The sequence below is a fragment of the Lonchura striata genome, chromosome 5, assembly GCF_050655825.1.
Source record: "Lonchura striata isolate lonStrDom1 chromosome 5, ASM5065582v1, whole genome shotgun sequence".
Taxonomy (NCBI): Eukaryota; Metazoa; Chordata; class Aves; order Passeriformes; family Estrildidae; genus Lonchura; species Lonchura striata.
In genome coordinates, this window is record NC_140707.1 from 50,133,922 (window position 1) to 50,150,465 (window position 16,544).

The window sequence follows — 16,544 nt, forward strand, 5'->3', positions numbered from 1 at the left end:
TATAATATAAAGTGCTTACCTGTATCCTTCCTAATATTCTCCCATGCTAGCCCAGGTAATGTAGACATAGAGGCAAACGTTGCATTTCTGAGCTGTTAGAAATACTTTTTGCTGATTAAGATCCAGAGATGCTTCTTATCCTCGCATGCTTATGAGTCATCCTCACGTCATATAATGTGCACATTCACCTCTCCCACCACTCTAACTCATTCTTAGTTCACTGAGGGAAAATAAGTAATACAGCTACTTGAGTTGACTCATAGAAAAGTCAAGGAAGGAAGGCATAATAAAACCCCTTCAGTTATGGGTGTGCTATGTCACTCAATTTAGCACTCAAATTACTAGTAGATGAGCTAGAAGAGATGGAACAATTTAGCCTAAAGAGCAGTGAAAGAGATCCTAAAAATTCAGAGATCCTACAAAGTTTTGTCATTGTTCCTTCACAATGCAGCTGTAGGACTCCAGGATCTAGATCAGCTCTCTCTAATGACCACTTAATGGAGTCAGTACATGCTGGAAGAAGCTGTGCAGGGAGGTGGCATCTGCTTGAGGTATGGCAACATTGTCCTCATGTGAAACTCATTGGCCTGATCATACCAGGTCAGCACAAACTGAGGGGTGGAAGTTTGTAGACTGATGCCTACCCAAAACCAGCACCCAGATGAAAGAAATTAAATATCACCCTAAATCTATAGACTTGAAGTACTGTATAGCACATTACGCCTTGAGAAAACACCTAGTGCCTTTACTTGGAGGGGTAAAATATGGGGGAGAGGGGAATTCAGTATGAAGGTGAAGTTAAGCCTATACTTGAAACTATTAAAATGGTGACTGAAAAACTGAGGTTTGTTTTCAGGTATCCAGAACTGGCTAAACTGTGATCTGTCTGGTTCATTGGCTACATCTTATTTAATTGCATTGCTGCAATTGAAGACTGGGAATTTTTGCTGACTATGTGGGAGAGGTCCCAAGTGAATTTGTTAATCTACATAAACAAGGTGAAAACTATGTATTATTCTTAGGAATAATAATAGGAAGAAGAAGAAGCAGATATATTCAATCAGCTACAGCTCCAGAAGTGTTCCTTGCAGCTTTCTTGGTAAGATTTCATATCCAAAATTTTATATTTACCAACAATTATTGTGGTGATTATATTTTATATTGTCCCTTTTCCCTGTCAACTTAACATAAACCTATTAAAAGTATTTGAGAATAGCAGCTACCTGTGCAAGTGATAGTCTGTCAACTTCTAGCTTTAGGTGCAGTATGAATCAAAAGTGTACAAAAAAGAAAAAAGATAAAGAATAGAAAACACCATAGGCACAGTGGTAAATCTGCCTGGTTTTATGTAAGATTAATTTCACTTCAAGCACCAAGATGAATCAAAAAGAACTATCATTCATTACAGTGTTGGGAAACTCAGAATTTTTATACCAGCCAATTTTATGGAAATGTGCTGTGTGATTTTTATGTATTGGTATTTAAGTTCCCTCAATCAATCAGACAAACTAAAATGCTAAGTGAAACTCAGCCTCAAACAATATCAAGTCTAGCAAAAATATTGTGTTGTCAATGGCCTTTGAATCCCAAATAAAATTTTATTCAAATTCACCTATCTTGACGCACTTTCTCTAGCCTGATCCACATGTTTATGCATCAAAACCACAATATATGACAGTAGGCTGGGAAATCTTGTCAGTGAGCTGGAAATTATTATGAAACAAATCCTGCCTGTGTAAATGGACAATGAGGTTAAACTGGTCTACTGTGCAAACAAAAATTGCTAGTGATTTTGGTTGTCTTCACTATGGTTACATGATACCAACCACTGGGTATCTCAACTACATACAGAGATCTAATCACTAGATTAGGTGTGATACATAATCTAAACCTGAGTATCTGAAAATCTGACCTTTTCAAAGAATCTTAAGATAATATCTCAATTTTAATATGCTAAAATTCAACAATCATCTTTGAAGACATTGCAGTGTTTTATGTTACAGGGAAAGCTTACTAAAATAAGCTCATGTTTAAATTATTCCTTCAGTGAGTGCATGATTCTAGATACCACAATAACCATTTCTTTTCAGGTAGCATTAGCATGCTAACAAATCCTGTCCATCACTGTTTGTGAATCACTAATGCATTCTTAATATCTGATAAACCAGAACCTTAGGGTGCAAAGTTCTATTAACATGCTAATGCATCTTGTCCCTGCTTGCTTTAGAATTAGAAAGAATAGGGTTTAGCCAATACAAGGCCATTTTTCATTTTGCTGAAGCCATTAGCAGTGAGAAAAGTGATAGAGATGCTGTCTGCCAATCAACATCTTTCAACAATTAAGAGGTAAATATAATAAAAATACTTCCTGTAAAGCAATATGGGGAAAAGTCAAACCACCATAGCACCTAACTGTCTTTAGAAGCCCCAAGAATTATTTGTATTCAGCACATGCATCCGGAAATTTTGCACCTGGCTATATGCTTCATGGCCCAAAAATCTCAATTATTCTGAGCATTTTAAAACTTCAGTATGATGAATATTAAAAGGAGTAATGATGTTTCTCTGTTCCAAACTCAGAACTTTCCTTAGCAAATGTTACTCCACTTGCAGGATTTGCTTTGAATACAATATCTTAGTTCTCCTCAAATTTTCTGGAAGATACAAAGGACTGTTTCTTTCCACTCATTTGAAGGTGAGCTATTCCCTGAAACGAGTGAAGCTACATTTGTTTAAAAACAAGATCAGTTCTATTTAAAACCAGGCCTTTGATGAAGAATGCAGTTGCACAGACTATATTTTCTAGTATTTTACAGAGGCAAAAAAGTGTGACAACAGCTTGCTCCATACACATAAGTGGGAAGTCAAAGGAGAAGTAGAATAAAATGTCTGCACTAACTTAGGGATTTGGCTTTGTGAAGGGAAATAGGATAACAGCAACACTGTTCATCAGCTTCCCTGTTAATTAAGGGTCATGATAGCCTCTGAATAGTCTTGATGCAGATAGAAAAGCTGTCTGATTTTGGCAGTGCATACAGCAAAGAGGTCAGAACTTATGGGTCTAGTGTGGCCCAATTTCTTCCTGACAAGAGAAATTGTCCTTTCATATACATCCCCTGGGCAAAGAGAGAGACTTGATACACAGCAAGGACTAGAGGAGGATCAGTCCCTGGTGCTGGAGATGCACAAAATAGCAAGGCTATTTACACAGCCTTGCTTATTATATGAATCCATTCAAAGAGCCAGCTGCAATCCTGTTTTGGAATTTGTAAGGAGTGCCTTGATGAAAATGTCTTGCATATTAAGTAATGAATATCATATTCTCTTCTCATGCAACACATTTCTCTTGTCCCAGTCTTTAGCAGAAAACACTGGGGAATGTTTTGGTGGCTTGAGTTATGAATCAGCACACAGCAAAAAGTAGAGACACTCTCAGTCAAACTTAAATAAAAGCAAAATTCCTTTTTATTTCTGTTTGTAATCCTCTTGTGAACAGTTTTTCAAGAGCAGTTGAGTATTACCAGTACTTTTGCCATTCACATTTTCTTGGCTTTGAAACTAAAATTCAGACATACTTGCCAAAAAGATATTTTGCACTTTTATTTGCAAAACTTTTTACCTTTCACAGAACTGTTTTTTTACCTGTCATCAGATAAAAGAAACATGCATACATTATCTGTCTTTGTTCACTTACAATGCTCAAGAAATTACCAATAATTTAAAAATTCACAGATTGGATAAAATTAACAAACCAGTGAAAGTTTTAATAGGCTAGTGGATAATTCATAAACAGCAAAGGTGACATTGATATAAATTATTCATTGGAAATTATTTGCTTAACTGTACTGCAGTCAAATTTCTACTCAACTTCAGAAAGAAACCATTATGCATTCATTCTTGTTTGCATCCTAATTAGTTTTTAAACCTAGCTGAGAGATGCAATATGCTACTACATCATTTAGCTTGGTGTGACTTAACAGACATGTGAAAGACAATTGGATATGTTGAGATCATGACAGATCTTGCAATAGTATTATCTCACTATATATCAAGATACTAGATTTAAAAAATAGAATTGGTAATTTACAGGATGTAACAGGAAGAAATAGTGTTCTCCTTTTAAACAGAAAATAGATTCTAACATCTATAATGCAATCACTGAACCTTATAAAATGGCTGGACAGGGCAATACATATTCTCAGGTCTGCATTTGCTTCCTTTGCACATAAGCAATGAGGACAGGCTCAAGCACACCTGAGCTGTGTTATTAGACTGACAATATCCAATTAAAGCTAGAGTGCAGGGGGAAATTTCCAAGTTATTTTATCATTAGAAAGCCTCAAAGCTTATAGATGCATATCTTGCATATTCAAGTGACAGACACAAAATGGGAGAGTCAATAGCAACAAACACTGTGAATAAAATAAAACAGAATATATCCATCGTTTGTAAAGCAGCACATATTCCTAGCCATCTGTCATACTGCACACCTGATCTGCCATACACAGGTTTCCTAGAGTTGCTCATTCTTACTGCCTTATCACAAGCTTCAGAGACCTGGTACTTGTCCAGAGAGTCTTAATCCCCAAAGATTTGTGATGATGTGGGAGGCTCAAATGAAAGAAAAATACTTATGTTTTGTAGTTGAAGAACAAAGCTTGAAAACAAGCATTTTAAAAAAGCTCAAACAACAACACTACAATATTTTTTAAAAACCCAGCATATTGTTTTAAATATCCCATGAATATATGTTAAACCAAATGCTTGACCCATGATGGCTCAGACCCAGAAATGCCAGTAGATTCTGAAGTGTAGCTCTGGGGCTCTGAGATGATGCTAGAGCCCTGTCTCATCTCACCTGTCTTCTACACATCCTACGGGGTTACACTTCCTAAGGGCTCCAAGATAGGAGCAAGTTATGCATGGGTAGTGTGTCACATCAAGAGGAAAAAACATAGACCATGAAGCACATGCAAGACCAGGTCCTTCAGTCATCCAAATGAGAGACCCAGCCAAGGTCAGCAGGATCAGGCAAGTTTAGCAGTAAATCTTCTCCAGGTCCTGGCCTTGGATTTCTTTCCATGGAAACCAGGGCAGAAGGAGGGGATGATGCACACATACACCTCACCCCAGCTCAGAATCAAGATGCAACTGGAGTATCTGCCTGGACAAGGGAAGTAGAGACTTATCCAGAAACTCACAGTTTGGAAGCATCTTACTCTAGCAATAGAATCTTAAAGCTTAATGCAGTGTTGAAATCTATGGTGAGGAATCTAAAGTTTGTCCTTTCCTGTTTAATATCTGGCTGCATTCATGCACTGATTGTACAAATCAATAGAGAGATACACACATACAAAAAATCTAAAACAAAGATAACTTCTTCTTGTATTCTTCATATCCTACTCTATTTCATATGGTTCCCACACCAAATAAGTATTCTTCTCTGTGAAATGATACTACATGGTTCCAAATTATTGCTGGTTTTCTATGCTTATTCCTTTTTAGTGCTAAACATCTCTCATTTAGATGGGATTTTGTAATTTTCTTTTACTCTGGTTGTTGGTATGCAAATTTTTTTTTCACTAACAATTAAGTTGCAGAATATTTTGTATTTTCAATGAAGATTTAAACTGTTATTACCCTATTTTTTATCAAAATACTAATTTCAAATAAATTAAGGTAGTTTGTTCATTGATTCATTATGCAATTAATTTTTTTGTATTCTACACACATCCTGATGAAAGATTAACAAATATGTACCATGCATACACTAGAGTGAGGGAGAACCTTTCTTCTTCAAATTAGTATACTGAAATATTAATATAAACAAAGCAGACATTGTAAGACATTTTCAGTAAGGTATTATAATGCCTGAGTGACAAGGAATGATTTTACAATGCATGCAGAGTAAAAGACACTCTAAGTCTAGAGAAATGGACTGAAAGTCTTTTTTTCATCAACAATACAGTTATTTACCTTCTAACTCAAATTTTGGGATATAGTTTCACTCAATTATCCAGAATTATTCCATTGTTTCTGAAAAAAAAGATTAACATCTTTGTATTTTCAAATACTCTTTTTTCAAAATATATTCAATTGCAGATATGGTTTCTGGTTTATTCCTTTATTATTCTTGTTTATTATTTTATTCTGTTTTATTCTTTAGTATTCACTATCATAAGATATGACAGTCTAAACTTGAATATTTCCTAACTTTTCTTTCAGTAACCACAGCAAGGAAGTTGTTTTGATATAGGACACATGACGTAGAATATTTTTATCAGTTCACTTGTTTCACATCCAGTCTTTGAAATGAAAACTCATAAAAGCAGGGGTGGAGAAGTCAAACCAGAAATTAAGTGCTCTTTCATCTCCCAAGAACTGAAAAAATAAGAAACCAGTGGTTGGGTTGTAGCAGTCATATTCAAAGAATACAACATAGGCAAGCTTAGTAGATAAGGTAATATCTCCCACCAGATTAATTGAATTTCTTAAGCGCTGATCCTGTCAAGTGTTAGGAATTTTAGGAAAAAAAGAACTAAACTATAGGATTGCTGGAAATGTTTAATTGTTATAGAATTTGACAATTTTGCAGTTTATATATCATAAAATAATTTAACTGTGAATTCCTACTGAGACTTTGATCTGATTCCCAGATGCTTTTGATCTTTTGATCTGAAATTCTATTCTATACTTTCAAAAGATGACTTTTTCAGTAAAAAATCTAATTTAAGCACCATTATTCAGGATAAAACAATTCAGGTTTTGTTAAAGAAACCTAAACATCCTCTTTTTTTGACAGCTTAACTTTCATTATAGTACTGTAAGAACATATGCCCTCTGAAGTTTAATTCTTTAAACTTAGGATTTGATAAAGAAACACCAGACATATTTTCACTTTCATCTGCTAAAGGCTTTCATTTTCTCTCTGATTCTAATACCCAGCTAGAGTGGAGTTCCTTCCTATTTCAAGTATTGCAGTTTGTTTCCATCACTGCTAACAAAACCATAAGAACAATACTATGCAGCTCACTGGCTTTAGAGGATGCAGGGGATATCCTTTCTATACCAGCCAAAAGGAGGGCATTTATAGCTATAAATGTCTCTGATGTAGATCGTAACTTTACAACAGAGAGGGAAGGCATTTTCAACATGTCCAAAACTTAAATTTTCATAGACTTCAGTGTAGAATAAACTAAGGCAAGATATCTCACATACTCTCAGAACTAAATAATCCCTTTTATTCTTAACCTCTCCGGCTCAAAGTACTTCCAGTGAAAAGCCTAACAGTTGTTTCCTTTTTTGGGTCTAGAAAGAAACCCTGAACCTGTGTAAATTCCAGTGGAATTTCTTGTCAAACTTGATTTTCTACCATTTTAAGATGTATTGTTGGCATGCAGAAAGGACAGGGAGAAATATGGACAAGTTTTCTAAATTGAAGCACAGTGCTAAGGAATGCAAGAAAAAGTTCCGGCTAATATAATTGTGCTTATTCTTATGTCTCCCACTAATATTTCTTTTTTCTTTAGTCCATCTCAAGAAATACTGCCCACTAGCCCACAGCCTTTGTCCTCACTGGAGTAACATGTAATTCCTAATCTGATATAATTTACTTGTGGAAGCTCATTCAGTGTATCTTGAAGCCCAGTGAAGATTTCTATTGACAGTGGTAGGCATTAGATTGATATGATTAGAGAGAAGAGAGAAGACATTTCATACAAATTACTGTAATAACTGAAAATTAAGATAAACAGAAATTAGACTGTTTTGAAGTCCTGAACAATGTTCTTCATTCCTATGGCTGTGGCTAACATGGAGGTAGAAGTGGCTTTCAGAGCTGAAGACAGGGAGCTAAGAAAAACATAAATTGTCATGACTGACAAAAAAAATCATGATAAAAATAGACAATTACTGGAGAGATACATGTTCTTGCTTTTCCAGAGTATTTTAGAACCTCAATAAATTACATACCTGTTCACTGCTGCAGAGATTTTGCCCATGTTTGAGGACCATAATGATAGTCTGTGTGTGAATTATGATTTTTTTACAATAAAACTTACCTTTTTTTACAGTACACAAAAAATTTGTCTTCTTCTATAAACTACTACAAAAGCAATGAGAGAATTCCTCATAATAAAATACATCTTAATCTTTTTACTGTTGAAGTGTTTTCCAAAAAATATTTTAAACAACTCTAGTCCCTTTTCAAGCTTATCAAACACAGTAACTCAGTAGAAGTAACAATGCAGCTCAACATAGATAATTCATGCATAATTTATATTTGTTCTTTTAAAAGGGAATGTTTTTACCTAAAAAAATAAATAAAAATATAGAACTGATTTTTCAAAGTAATTTCACTTCTTTCTACAGTATTTCCTCTACACAAAGCAAGAAATGAGCCAATATTATCAGGTGAACAGATGTGGTAGCATATGAAAGGACCATCCAACTGCCAATTAAATTGGGGAAATAATGATGAAGCAAACAATATTTGAAAATGTGTTTCTTTGTGTTATATATCTCACTTCAAGGAAGGAGGGAATAGGAAACTGCTTAGATGATTTCCTATTCTTTAACTTTAAATGCAATGTTCCTCTCTATAAAAGGACAATTGTAACAAAGCTATAGATACCCTATACCCTGACTTTAAGGCAATTTTTGACATGGTTTTGCATGATATAAGGTAGCAGGGTATAAATGGAATTACTAGGAGACACATGCAAAACAATAGTTATCAACTCTCAAACCAGAAAGGGCATCTGTCTTTTCTGGGTTTTGAAAAAGTCAAGTAATTATTGTTAAGTAGTTGGATGAAACTAAGCGTACATTTAGATGTTCTATGCATCTGGAAAAGTCAAGGCCTGCAGTTAAGAAAAATTGTGAAAAACTGAAGAAATGTAAGGAAAAGCAATATACAATTCAGTATTCTGCAGAACAAGGTCTGGGTTTTGACTTCATGTTGTGATGCACAAACAAGTATTCTGTCACTATGTTACAAAAAATAAACTATCCAGTCTTCAGGCTCCAGAAAGTGAATTTTGTTTGTTTCCACTGCCCCCCAAGAAAGATGTAAAAGACTAGACAGAGCCTAGGAGACTTCAAGGAGAAAATGATCAGATAAGGAGTCTTAAACTTTTAGGGAAAAAATTATAGTACAATTTTTTTTTAGTTTAGAAAAGGAAAAGCTAAAAGACAGTGTAAGATGTCCAGGTATGTAAAACATGCATGCAGATAATTTTCAAATTAAGGGAAAGAAACCTATTTATATGCTGTAAATTAGCAATAAGGAAAAAAGTTTCAGCAAATGTAATTATTAAGATAATCTTTATAGAATCATAGGGAAAAAATGCTAGAAGAGGTTACATAGGGGAAACTGTGCAATCACTATAGTTGAAGATTTTTTAGTGTTTAGACCACCTTTAGCTACATGCTGGTACATAGTCTTACAAAAACCAGCCTCATTTGCAGAAAAAAATTGCATCAGTAAAGGTAAACACGGATGGATGCCAAGGGAAAAATTAAGCACATGACTAGGAAGGATGTGTGAGCTGAACAACCATCTCCTGACAGTTTGGTTTAATGGTAAGTGGTTTCACATCACTGGGAGATATGAAACCATGTGTGTGTCTCTCGTAGTTCATGGATTAAACTGATTTTGTGCTTCTCCAACTGCTAAGGATTACAACAAAAGAAGGTCATTGCGGGAAACTCAGCAACATACATTAATGAGAGGAAGTCAGATTTCTGGTTTTTTTCCTGGGGTGACATTTATATATAAGTTTAACAGGTTTGAAATCAGTTTGTTCTCAAGGAGATACTTCTAGAGAAGCAATTTTTTTTCTAAAGTCCATCCAGTATAATCTTTTTAAGCCAGAAGTAAAATGGCAGGCAAATGGATAGTGCATTAATTGGCTTTGTAGTTCTCAAAACTTTGAGCTGTTCTCTGTCCAACCACTTCCTTTTTTCTCAAAAAAACCCCACAAAAAAACCATAAAAACAAACAAAACAAACAAAAAAAAAAAAAACCTACGTTTGTCATCTCTGCCACTCATTTCCTTCTCCATTTCCTCATTTGCTCCTCCAGCTGTACAATGCATCGAATCACCTAAATTATGGGAGGCTACTTGCACAACATGACATTCAGTTTGTAATTTGATACACTGGTGGATTTAGCCACAAAAAACAAGGCAAGCCATGATTCCAGAAGTCAAGTGTCAGGTCTGTGAGTTGAAATGCTGGAATTATTAGGAGAAATACCAAAATATGTTTCACAGAAACAGTCAGATCAATTAATTCTAAAAGTCCCTCCTGGACTCTCCTGCTAATTTTTTTGAGCAGCTGTTGTACTCACAATCCCAGCTGTTACATCCCATAAGCAAAACCAGAACTAGTCAGAACTATTTTTCTGCTTTATTTCTTTCTCCAGCACATTGTCTTCACTATCATTGACTTTTTAATGGAATATGCTAAATTATTTTCTGGTGCTGGGTAAGATGAAACAGGAAAGCCTTATAAATATGATTGCCTAGCAAAAGATTTTGAGAATATAAAAACTATAAGTGAGATTGAAATGAAAGCAAGCTTTGAGATACCAGGCCTTAGTTACTGAACAATGTTATGGCCAGCTGAAGCTAAATCCCCTTTTGATGAAACAATACCCTCTTCTTGCAGACAGGTCCAAGGCTCAGAGCAGACCCTACTAGCTTGGCAGAAGGGGTCCAAAGAGTAGTTTTTAGGGTTTAAAATGTAACATAGTATGGTCATGAGTCTGTATGTAAATGCTATAGGATTTGTATCTTGTACTAGATTGGTTAGTGAAAATTAGAATATTCAGCACAGGAGATTTATTGTATTGTAATTGGAGCTTCTCGCTTGCTCTCTTACTCTCTTGCTCTTGTGCTTGCCTCTCTTGCCTCTCTCTCTCTCTTGCTCTTTCAGGCCTGCTGCAAGCTGTGGCTGGCAGCTCTAAGCAGGGCCCTGCACCCACACTTTCTAATAAACTGTGTGTTCCAACACGTGACTTCAGAGTCTCCATCCGTCCCGACCGTCCTACCAACCAGCATTCTGGGCCATTGGTTTCACATTGCATAGGTCAGAGTGACATGGTGGTTGTTTAATACCTCATGCAAATCTCCCACTCCATTTTTTCTTCTATTGACCATCATACTACAATGCTGTGAAAGATCAAAAGGGTCCTCTAGTTTGGAAAGAAGCATGACAGAAGCAATATGGCAGGAAGGAGTAAATATTGCAAACTACAAGCCAAAAAGTAATCCAGCTCTACCTCTATACATAAAGAAATAATTTACTCAATTCTTACCTCTGTAGTGTAAAATCATAGAAAGGTTTGAGTTGGAAAGGACCTTTAAAGGCCACCTAGTAAAATCCTCTGCCATTAGCAGGGACATGTTCAGCTGGATCAGGCTCAGAGCCCCATCCAACCTCACCTTGATTTTCAAGGAATGAGGCATCCACCACCTCTCCGAGAAATCTGTGCCAGTGTTTGATGACCTTCATTGTAAAAAACTTCTTTCTTATATCTAGTCTGAATCTGTAAATCCTGAGGAGTGAGTTTCATAACTGTGACAATTTGGCTAATTCAATGAAAACTACATTTTTAATAGAAAAGATTATGATATCTTTTCAGTTTGAGAAATCAGGGTCAGTTTATAGTTGCTAGAAATTCAGCTCGATCTTCACCTTTTTATTATGCCATTTACTAGGAATAAGCAATGCTAATAGACTTTCAATTTCCTGAAAAATTTTCTAGACTTTGAAAATCATTATTATAACTGAAATTTTACTTTGCAGGAATAAATCATAGACAGTGAAAGCTACAAGATGATGGCAGTTTGATTGTAGATTGTGTTTCACAACTACGTCTACTCCCCAAAATACCTTCTATCTGCAGGTATTTTAAAATCCTAAAAGAAATCCTCTAAGTGATCCTTAATCCTACAATCCCATGACTCTTCTGTAGCTATCTGAAAGTGAAAGCATGTGAAATGCAGGAACTTCTGAGAGAAAAAAAAAAAATTTAAAAAGTTGAGAAGATAAGCTCCAAATAGAACACCCAAAATCAATATAAGAGTAGTTCACAAGCCAAGAATATGTAGAAGCACCATCACATACTAAGAGACATTAATGCAAAAGGAATTTAAAAATGCGGAATTTAGATGTAGTCAAAGATTACAATAGAGGCAGTCAGGATTACAAACCTAGATTTCCAAGCAGACTTAGACCTTAAAGTTTTCCATCAAAAGCAGTAGCAGTGAAGGGTCATCTGAGACTAACTTTCCTAAAGAAAATTTGAGATCTCTTCCTCTGAGATGGGTGAAAATTTAAAAAGCATTGTGTATTTTGCAACTATATACAAAAAACTAATCTAATGGTCATCTGTCTTGGACTGTAGCAACAAGAGCGAAAATAAAGGGAAAATCTGTAATTCATTGTCAGGAATTGAAGTACTTTTTTCTGGAGTAACACCTTGCAGGAACACACATGAATAACTCATAAAACAGATAACATAGTAAGGCCAAAACAACAGTATGCACATCTCACTATAAACAGTAAACATGGATAGACAATACAACAATTGAAAAGGCTTAAATAGCCACTCTAGTTTGAAAGGCCAGAGTTCATCTTTAGGAATATTTCTAGAGATCTAGGAATATTTCAGATCTTAAAATTGAAATGGTTTCATCCTTAAGGGCACAGCTAAGGGAGGAAACATTTTCAAACCTGAGCTTTAATAGGAATAGCAGCTAGTTGTATGGTCTTCACTAGCTCTCTTTTCAACTACTAAGATGAAACAGAAACCAGCTAGTGAATGTGTCATAGCAGCCAATTCTGCAGCTATTGATGGCTAAAAACAGAACACACCTTTTTTCCTCTGGCCTGGTGCCTTTCTACAGGAGATTTTACTACTAAAAGGCTACAGGCTTGGTCTAGCCAGGGTTTATTAAACAGCTGAAAGTCTAATTTAAAGAAAAGGAAACATGAACATCCACGAAGTCACCAATCTTCCTGTAAAAACATCTTAGTATGGTAGGAAAAGGATATTTAAACAATGAAAATTATATTTTAGTGTATGAATGAAGTTAATAGTATTGCTTGTTTTCCTTTCTTTAAACAGAAATTGACTATGGATCTATTGAAAGCATTTGTATTGTACATATGAATACAACAGGATTTTCATGCTTAAAATATTTTTCCTTTTTAATGGTAACTGCTCTTGGACCAAGAACTAAAACAATGATTTAGCACTAAGTAGTAAAATTGTTATTCAATGTTATTTTATTGTTGAAAAAAAAAAGAATGTTGAGAGTAAAACAAGTGGATTCTAGTGCACAAAATTCTGATGACCTTTATAGTATACTTTTCATTCTGGAAAAATAGCATAAGATATTTTAGATAATGTGACTATTTCTCATTAATCTGATGGACTTTAGTTATTGTTGTTTCAGGGCTCTTTACTAGAGACAGTTTTTTGTTAATGGTAGAAATATGTTCATAATTATTAGTAGTATCGATCCAGTAGGTCGAAGAATTTTTGCTTCCACATACTTAAAAGAATAATACAGAGCTATATAAGCTCAGACAAGCTGTTATTCTCATGACTGCTCTTCAGAGTAAGTGTATCCCATAGAGGCTGCAGACTTTGCTACATACATAAATTTTAATGAACCCTCTCATACTTGTACTGGTTAGTGTTTGGTAATAAAAATCCATACACAGCAGGGACTGTTCACAAGGGGAAAGTGAGGTTTAGGGAAGGAGTTAGACACCCTCATGTTAACCCTCCACTGGCAAATCAAATTTTTGGAGAAAGCTGTAAGAAAAAGGGAGGCTTTCCTGCCTTTCATCAAAGGATGGATATCAGCCAGGCTAAAGACAAATCAACCAAGCCTCTTTTAGGTTTGTGAAACTGAGGCATGCTAGTAAACAGGAGCTCCCATGGTAGCCCTGGTTGTGGCTTCATTTCAGGGTAATCACAATGGGGACTATATTAAGGGGGTTTTTTTTGGGGTTTTTTTTGGGTTTTTTGGTGGTTTTTTTTTTTTTTGTGGATAGAGAAGTTGTATTATATCTCAAAGAACAGGAAAAAAATATTTCCTGTAAGAAATTTTAAGAATTTGCTAGTAAACACTTCAGAGTACTCATTAAGAAAAACAACCCCATCTGACTTTCTTTTTGTGCTGAGACACATCTTGTTTGTAACAACTGAAACCAGCTTCTTCTGTTTAATTCAAGAAATAACTTTAACAGCATCTGCCATCTGGATCACAATTAGATCCTTATGGAAATGGCCTATTATAATCTTAAATCACTATTTCTGTGCTATTTAAGAATGTTGCCATACTACTTGCCTGTAGTAACATTACTGAAATCTTTAGAGTAGGTACAAGGACAATTTTAAAGTTTCTGTACAAGCATGGCAAAATATGACCAGAACACTGTCTTCTTTTATGCCAGCAAAGTTTTAAAGGATAGAATTTCATTTACAGTCAAAGAAATCAAATTACCTTTTCACCAGCTGCAAAGTTTTAGCTGCAGGAATTTCCATTGTTATCTGAAGTCTTCAAATCAAAGTAGATTGTATTTGAGATGACTGCTCACTGATTTTTTTTCTTTCTTTTTTTTTTTTTTCATTCTAATTTTGACTTTGCAGTAGAGCTGTTGTAAGCTAGCATCAGACACTGGCCTCTTGGTTTCACTGAGTTCTGTATTCTCCATTCAGCATTCATTTTCTTACAGTAAAATAACTCAGATGAAACCAATGTTTCAAACTAGAGTCTGTGACTAGAGTCCCCTTGCACAGAGGACTATCTCAACTTACAGGACAGAAGGCTTACTAATAAGTGTTTGCACAAAAGGACCATAATACTTGTCTCTGCATTGCCAGAGACAAACAAAAATTACAGATGCATTACTGTAAATATCCTTATTACATGCCTCTAGCTATTGTTTCCTTTGTTAGGAAATAGAAATATTAAACAATCCAATGAGTTCTGGAATTAATAATTCAGAGAAAGAAAGAGAAGAAATCTTTCATAAATGCTTGCTCTTTCCACTTACACTCAATTCAGCAAGAGCCATGTTGAGAGCAGCTTCCTCCCCTTTTTGTGCACTGCCAGTTTCACTGGGTGGTGCATGAAAGGAGCAGAAGCCAAGGTAAGCACAGCCCATCCTCTCCAGGCACAGCTAACAGTGAGGAAAGGTGTTTTAGAGGGAACATAGTAAAGACTGAGTTGTTTATGTTATTGACCAATATTACCCATGTCATTTATTGTTACAGCAGTGTGAAAACTAATCTTTACCATAGGAAATAAGATATTTTTTAGCCTAGGATACTGCAGGCATATCTATAATGTCTCCCAAAGTGCCTCAGGAAAAGGACTAGGTATTTAGAGGATTTAACAACACAGATCATGTGGAGAGCTTGAAAACCCTTGCCAGTCTTTTCTGTAAAATATAAAAATATCATCTTTTACGCAAAATACAAAGAACAGAGTCAGAGAATCTGACACAGGAGAAACATGGTGCATCAAGTTGCAGAGAGCTGCAAAAAGGGCTGAAAGCATCCTTTGTCAAACTGCATCTGAATAAGGAAAATGTACTAGACTTACTAAAGAGAATTTGAAAAGGGACTGGGCCTGGGTAGGCAGAAATAACTTGTTTATGCACCAGCTCATAAAAGATAACCTAGGAATAATTCAGATACAAATGGGTTTTGACCTTGCAGTGGAGTTCTGAAAATATCAGAGAGCAATTGGATGGCTGGTGTAGGAGTGGTGTGGCAGAGAGGAAGGAATGAATGATTGAATGTAAAATAATATAAAGCACATATTTTCATCCATGTCTTGTTTCATAACACAGTGACTTACTTCCCAAACTCCAAGACAGTTCAGTATCTGGACTATGCCCTGCCTTATTCTTTCTCTTAAATTCATGCCTGATATTCATAAGGATTTAAGTTATAGGATACCTTTCCACCACCTTTTCAGTGATCTATGGAGTTTTCTTCACTTTAACAGCCTAAAACATTATGGAAATACGTATTTAAGGTAAAATGAAAACAGCTACTTTCTATTCTAATAGCCTACATACTATGAGTCTTTTAAACAATGCAGTGTCCTGTCTCTTTCCTACAGAAATTGGACATTAAATGACAAGACAAAAATTTTAATTTAATATTTAATTTTGATAATTTTAATGCAACAAAAAATAAGTGACTATGAAAAAAACATGTAGCACTGTGAAACACCAGGAAAAAAATCATATCAGGATTTGAGTTTTTCCCCTTTGCTGGCCATATATAGGGAGGATTGCTGTGGAGCGATGTTCAGTGTCTGGGACTTCAGCAAGGCTCTTCATCCAAGGCCTTAAAATAAAAAGTATTTTGACTTGCTGTGGAATATAAACATTGAATGCTCTGCATGACATACTTAATTTCAGTATTATGCCTAATACTTCGATATTTTTCACATTAGGTTTTCTTCCCCAAGAAGAAATTGCTATTTTGGAATTAGGTGAAACCTCAA

General features: G+C 35.3%; 1 long non-coding RNA gene across 3 annotated transcripts in view; it reads right to left on the minus strand.

Moving 5' to 3' along the window:
- Positions 1-14,019, minus strand: part of LOC110477204 (uncharacterized) — a 118,002-nt gene extending 103,983 nt beyond the window's left edge. For all 3 annotated transcript variants that reach the window (XR_013340101.2, XR_014955697.1, XR_013340103.2), the window contains exon 1: positions 20-14,019. This is a non-coding gene — a long non-coding RNA (uncharacterized LOC110477204). The remainder of the gene's footprint in view (positions 1-19) is intronic.
- Between the last annotated feature and the right edge of the window lie 2,525 nt (positions 14,020-16,544).